Consider the following 7,946-nt stretch of genomic DNA (forward strand, 5'->3'; position numbering starts at 1 on the left):
GAACCTCGATCCTCTAAGTCTTGGTGGAAGGGTTACCTAGGTGATCTCACCCGCAGTCTGCATGAGGGGAAGTAGGGTCTCTGAGAGATGACAAAGTGCATCCCAGGCTCTTGTGTCTTAACAGAACTATGATCTCTGTGGTAGGTGGCTCTGGCCCTTCTGAGGAGGATTAGGGAGAATATTGGCTGCCTGGTCTTCCTCCGAGCCTGGGCTCCCAACAGCTCACTAACTACCTGTCATTTTTACTTCCTTCTATTTAGACTCCTGTTAGAATCTGATGAAAGCTACTGCTGATCCCTCTCCTGGACAGCACACAAACAGACAGCATGTGTTCGTGTGAGCACACATACATTTTACAGAAAATGCCAAGGGAGTCTGCGATCTTTCAAAAAGCCTTCCTGGAAGACAAGGCTAAAATCCCTAATAAAAAATAAGTCTTAACCTAGATGTAAAAGAAACAAACAATTTACCATCAAGTAAGTTCTGACAAGAGGTTGAAAGGTGGGGTTACCAGAAAACTATCCATGACTTCCTAGAAGACACAAAGATTGGTGAGGTCACATGAAAGCAGAAGACTTATTCTAAATCGAATATTTGACCAGTGTAATTCACACTCACATTCCTACACAGACAAACACATACACACACACAGTTATACATGGAACTCACCTCACACACATGTTGTTATGTGTTGTCAAGTCAACTACAACTCATAGCAACCCTATCTATGCACAATATTTCTAAATCCTGCTCTATCCTGAGCCAATCTCACTGTCTCTGACATACCTATATTCATTATTGTTGGACATGCCTATATTCATTGTTGTTGTTGATTGCCTTTGAGTCAAGCACGACTCATAGCGACCTGTGAACAAAAGATCTGGAGCCCCTCTATAGTCATTGACATTTATCAGAGTTCATAGAGTTTCTGTAGGCATGCCAACCCATCTCCTCTTGAGTTTTCCTCTCCTCCACTGTCCTTCTACCCTGCCAAGCATGATGTCCTTCTCCAAAGACTGGTCCCTCCTGACTACGTGTCCAAAGTATGTGAGATGGTGTCTCAAAATCCTTGCTTCCATGGAGGAGCTTGGTTTCACCCTCTCTAGGACAGAGCTATTTGTTCTCTTGGCGGTCCATGATATGGTCAATATTCTTCTCCAGCACCACAACTCAAAGGCATCAACTTTCTTCTGTAATTCTTATCTAATGTCCAGCTCTCTGATGCATAGCAAGTAATTGTGAAGAGCATGGCCTGGTCTAGGTACACCTTGGTTTCTAGACTGACCTCCTTCCTCTTCACCAGACACATACACATAGTCAAATGTACACTCCACACCGTACAACATTTAAATGGACACACATATTTATACACACTTCCCATCATGTACACTGACACTCTTGCAGACAGAACCCAAACACAAAATTGTTACTGTATGCTCATACATGCTCTTGCCATACCACACAAGCTAACACAGAGAGGCAAACATACTTCATGTATACCACAAATGTATATGCACAAACAAATAAATCTAGATACTACATCACACACTTATAAAAGCCACACTCACACCTTCACACATTACCCTCCCCCCAACATATTACCAACATGAGAATACATACACACAAAGATGGAGAAAACACCACATGTACTCACTATACCATACCATGCACATTAACATTAAGGCACAAACTCTCATATATACCATATACATATATGCACACACAAACACACAGTTATATGCTCACATCACTCAAATATGAAAACCACCCACATTTAGCACATCATGCATACTCACACATGGGCACATGTATATAGATACATACAAGCCCTCCTCCCCCCAGAACACACACCATGCGTACACACACATATACACACACTCACACACATTCATTGCACACACTCAGTTGTGGACTAGCTGGTTGTCAGAATGGTCCATATATCCCTTTAGATGTAGAGATGACTCTGCCATTGGTGAACTTTTCACGTTATTTGATGTGACAAGCCAGGAAGCCACGGTGCTCACTCAGTGCAGTAGAAGTTGTTATGGAGGCTGAGTCAGTCCGGTGAAGAAAATCCCCTCTCATGGCATTTTAGCAAAATTTAAATAGGTCAGAGGCCCAGAAAAAATAATTAACCACAGGAACTGTTATCTGAGGGAAGCACATGACCCATTATTCTCTTCAGTGGGCAGTCTCCTCAATGAATCCTGGGAGTTAGGACAGGCAGAGGGAAAAACAAAAGGATGTTTTCATAGAAATGACATCTGATCTAGTCTCTTAATATTTAGACTTCCACAGAAATTGTGCCAAATTCTCTAGAAGGACTAACTTCAGCCTTTGTGTGATTTCAGTGTTGACAAACCATCGTTGTAGAATCATTTTAATTTTCCCTTATTGAGACATGTTTTAAAAGAGTCCTGGTGAGTTAGTACAAAATGAGATAGGCTGCTAACTATGAGGTCAGCAGTTTGAATCCACCACGTTCTCTGCAGAAAAAGATGAGCAGGCACCCTCCTATAAAAAATGTAGTCTCTGAAACCTGATAGAAGGTTGTCATGAGTTGGAATCAATTTGAGTGAGTCAGTATCATGATAAATTGTATGTTGACAAGCATATTTCTGTGATATAGGTAGATAATATCCTCACCTGGTCAAAGTTCTCAGTAACAAATGAGATAGATTAAACATCATCCTAGAAAATAGATGTCATATATTCTGGACAAAAACCTTGATAATTGTGTCATTGTCAGGTTAGTCAAAGAAGGAAAATGAGTCTTTATGAAGGAGCATGCTATGTGGGACTAAGATATGATGTAAAGGGCTTAATCAATATGCATATACTCATTCAGCACTCATTACTTTATTAAAGAGTTGCATTAAGTGATTCAAATCCACCAACTGCTTCACAGGAGAAAGAAGAGCAGTCACAACCTTGAAAACCCAATTAGGTTTGCTACGGATCTCAATTTGTCATCAATTTGTTGCTTGCATAAATATTTTGCCTCCAGAAACCCTGTGAACCTGAAGAAAGGATGAAAGTTACACAAGTGGTCAGGATTTTCTTTTATAGGGTCGCTATGAGCTGCCTACAACTCGACAGCACTTAACAACAACAACATGGATCTCAATAGAATCAGCTCAATATTAGTAAGTTTTGTTTGAGTTATCATCAAGGAAAGAGATCCCAGGTGGTGTAGTGCCTTGCACATTGGTCTGTTAACCCAGAGCTTGGTGGTTTGAGTTTACCAGTGGCTCTGTGAGAGAAGGAAGGGTAATCTCCTGTAGAGATTTACATTTGGCAGCAATGGGCTTTATTTTACTACTTTATTAGTCAATAAAATCTGACCCAGTTTTTGTTAGCTGCTGTTTAGTTAAAGCCATAGCAATCCCATAAACAATAGAATGCTATCACTGTGCTAAGTCTTAGCTTCATTGCAGCAATTATGACTGAGTTTTCTGTCCTTCATAGAGTCATAGGTTGAGCAGATAGAGGGTGGACTTGTTTTGCCTTATCAAGGCATACGGTTTCTATGAATATTGGTGTACAAATCTCCAGTTATATCTCCGTATTTCCCTTGGTGTATACTCATAGTAATGGAATAGTTGGGTCTTGTGGAATTTCTTTTTGTCCTTTTTTAAATTGATATTTTAACAAAAATTTATAGAAAATTTGGATTTGCATTCATTGATTGTTGCACATTTTCCTCCCTACTCCCTTCTCCCAGATTGCTTTTCTCTTTGAAAAGATTATTTCATTGTTGCACAATTTGCTCCCTCACCCACCTCCGGTCCACCTTGCTTTGTAGATCTCATTCTGGACTGTTGTCATGTAAATAATATCCAATCATATATTTCTTTTAAACCGTTCTCTCCATCTCAATGCAGTGTTTGTTATTTCTGTGTTCAGCATTTTGAGGAAATGCCAAAGTGACCTCCAGAGTGGCTGTGCCATTTTACAATTCCACCAACAGTACATGAGATTGCAATCTCTCCATATCTGCTCCAGAATTTATTGCTTGCTATCCTGGGGTGTGATGGTATCTCACTGTGGTTTTGATTTGCATCTCTCTCATTGCCAGTGATTTTGACTATTTCTTTACAGGTCTCTCGGCCACCCAAATGTCTTCCTTTGTGAAAAATATTTCCACCTTTTATTCCCATTTTGTAACTGGGTTATTAGGGGTGTTTGTTTGTTTGTTTGTTTGTTTCCCTTGTGGAGACCCTGTAGCATTCTGTAAACTTTCATTATGAGACTCTTATCTGAGACGGCATTGCCGAATGTTTGGGTTCGCCGCCCCCAGTCAGTAGGCTTTCTTATCCCCCTTACCAGATAGAGTGCAGCTGCCAGCTCTGTACACCAGCACTACCAAAGACAGACAGTTCCACACTTTAGAAAAGGAGGGCACAGACTGGAGAGCTATCCACAAGACTACACACAAGAACTGAGACAGTGGCTGCATAGAAGTAGGTTCCTGTACCCCTCAACCCCTCACCAGATAGAGTACAGTTGCCTGCTTGAGGAAGATGGTCTCTGGCTTCTGTGCTACCAAGGGCAATTCCAAAGTTAGAAGAAACAGTCAGCACTCAGACAAGATCCTTGCAAGGCTGCACTGCATTCCAGAAAGAAGTTTAAATATTTTAAGAAAGGGGAGCTTTCCCGCTATACAAGCCAAGAAGGGACTCCTAACATAGCAAGTTGCCCTTCTCCTAAAAGGGAACACTTTCAGTCTACAACAAATAAACGTCGTCATAAAGATAAAGAACTGTCAAACATCTACACAGACAAAATAGAAATTACCTAACACATACCAAGAAAAACTTCATATAATGTCAAAAAAGTAGCAGGCAGCATGAAACATTGTGAAAAAACAAATAGGCCTTTTCTTTTAAAAAAATCAGAGTGTGTATTCCAGACCCAATGAATACTCCAGAGATAGAGAGGCAGAAGAAATACATTAATGTGGCATATTATATGAATAGCTCTAGGGAAAGGTACAAATCATGGAAGAAAGAATGGAAGCCATAAATAAAGTGAATGCTCCAGAGACAGGGAATCAGAAGAAATATATTGAAGCAGAGTTATATGAACAGCTACAGGAGAAGGTGGATATGATAGAAGAAAGAATAGAAACCAAATACATTGTCAGAAGAAAGACATTGACTCTGGAAGAACATGAACAACTTTAGAAGAAATTGCAAAACATGGAAGAAAAAATCAAACTATAAAAAAGAACAAGAACTTGAAAATCACCACAAGACAGTGATAGTATTACCAACACAGTGATTAAAATAATAGCTATATGAAAATGCAATTAAAAAATATCAATACTGAAATGGTAGAACTTTCCTACAGGCTGTTGTTATTTGACACTGAGTTGCCTGCAACTCATAGTAACTCTATGTAAGAATTTTGATTGTGGAGGTGAGAAAACTGAAATTGTTAACAATCTCTATCTCTTGGGTACCAATTGGCCCAGTGGTGAGAATCTATGTCTTCTTAGTGTTGAACATCAATCCATATTGAAGACTATAGTCTTTGACCTTCTGCAGCAAACACTTCAGGTCTTCTTCAGTTTTGGCAAGCAAGGTTGGCATAATGCAAGTTGTTGATGAATCTTCCTCCAATCCTGATTCCACATTCATCCTCATAAAGCCCAGCCACCCGAATGATCTGTTCCACATATAGATTGAAAAGGTATAGAGACAGTAGAACAGAAGAGATGGAACAGAAAGTCAGTGAGCTGGAAGAAAAGAAGTGAAGAGGCCCCTCAACCAGGCAGATTTGCACAATGATTTCTGCAATGGACTCTAGTATGCCAGATATTATATGGATGGCATAGGACTGGACAGGGTTTAGATCTTTTGTTCATAGGGTCAGTGTGAGTCTTAATCAACTTAATGGCACCTAACAACAATAATGTAGTAGATTTGCCACAATGTATCAACCAATATTATCTCAAAGCAATACTTTAGTTTATAAATTTTTAATTGTGTCTGGGCCATGAAGCTGTTGTGCTAACAGAGCAAGGGAAAACTGCAGGGTTTAAAATCAAGAAAAGTCTATGTCAGATCTGTATCCTTTTTCTATATCTATTCAATCTGTGTGCTGAGTGAATATTGGAGATGCTGGACTCTATGAAGAAAAATGTGGCATTAGGGTTCAGAAGAAAAATCAACTACCTGTTGCATTATGCTGGTGACACAGCCTTGAATACTGAAGGTAAGAACTTGAAATCCTTGCTGGAGAAAATCAAAGCCTCCAGCCTTTAATAGGATTACATCTCAACACCAAAAAACCTCACCTCTGGGGCAATAAGCAACATCCTGATTGATAAAGATTGAAATTGTCAAAGACTTTGTTTTACTTGGATTCCCAAGCAACACCCTTCATACTATCAGTCAGGAAATTTAATGAATTTGGGAAATCTGCTGTCAGAGACCTCATCAAATTGTTGAGGATCCATGATTTCAGTTTGAAGACTAGGGAGTGCCTGATTAAGGCCACAGTCTTTTTAATCACTTTCTATGCATCTGAGAACTGGACAACTAATAGGGTTGTCAAAAGAAGCATTGTCTCTGAGTTATGGCATTGGAGAAGAGTATACTGAATATTCTGTAAACTGCCAAAAGAACAAACAGGTGTCTTGGAGAGGGCGCAGCCAAGTGCTCCTTGGATGCAAGGGTGGTGACGCTTCATCTCACATACTTTGAGACTTGTTGCTAGAAGGAGATATTCCTTGTAAAGGGACATCATATAGTAAAGACAGAAGGTCAACAAAAGAGAGCAAAACCATCACTGAGATGCATAGACACAGTGACTGTAGCAGTGGGTTCATGTATATCAGAAATTATGAGCATGGCTCAGGATAGGACAGGGTTCAGATCTATTGTTCATAGTATCTACCTGAGTCATAATCAATCTGATGGCACATAGCAACAACAACAACAACAACAATTTTATGCACAGGATCCTGTCCATGACGACACAAGATACTTAGTCACCATGTCTCCTTAGGCTTCCCTTACCTGTGAGGATTTCTGAGCCTCCCTTTGTTTTTTAGGACCTTTAGGGGTATTGGTCAGTTAGTTCACAGAATCCCCCTCAGTTGAGGTCTGTCCGACATTTTCTAGTGGTTAGACAGATTATAGGTGTTGAGGAGAAAAATACCACAGCAGAAATCCTATTCTCTATTCCATCACTTCAAAGTACATACCACCTGTATGCTGCATCACTTTGGATATTAATGTTAACTATTTGGCTCAGGAAAGATAAACTAGATTTCTCCTAGTCAAGTTTACTCCCCAATTTCCAATTTCTAGATCATACATGAAACAAATCACTGTGCGAAGCCTCCACTTAAGAGATGGGGCTGTACTCTGCCTCCTTGGAAGAGGAGAATCTATAAATGTTATGTGGAATTTACAAGTTGTTTTGGAGGATACATGCTATTTGGAGGATGGATATTATTTGGAGCATGAATATACATATATTATTTGAGGTATACATTTTATTTTCAATAGGAATTGTAGCTCAACATCAAGAAGACAAAGCTGCTCACCACTGGGTAAATTGTAGTACCATGATGGATGGGAAGAGACTGAGGTTAACAATTTAAGCTTGCTTGGCTCCATGATCTTGGCACCAGCAGTTAAGAAATCAAAAGAGGAATTGCATGGGGACCTCTCTAAAGTGCTAAAGAGCAGTGATGTCAGTTTAGAGACTAAGGTGTGTCTGATTCAGGCCATGGTCTTTGCAGTTACTTGCAGAGCTGGACAGTGATGAAGGGTGATAGAAGAATTGATGCCTTTGAGTTATGGTGCTGAAGAAGAGTGTTGAACATACCATATACCACCAAAAGAACAGACAGATCTATCTTGGAAAGGGTGAAATCAGGCTTCTCCTTGGAGGCAAGAATTTTGAAGCTCTGTCTTACATACTTTGGGCAT

This window comes from Elephantulus edwardii, unplaced genomic scaffold (genome assembly GCF_000299155.1).
Source record: "Elephantulus edwardii isolate Elephantulus edwardi_28Jun2011 unplaced genomic scaffold, EleEdw1.0 scaffold00135, whole genome shotgun sequence".
NCBI classification, from domain to species: domain Eukaryota; kingdom Metazoa; phylum Chordata; class Mammalia; order Macroscelidea; family Macroscelididae; genus Elephantulus; species Elephantulus edwardii.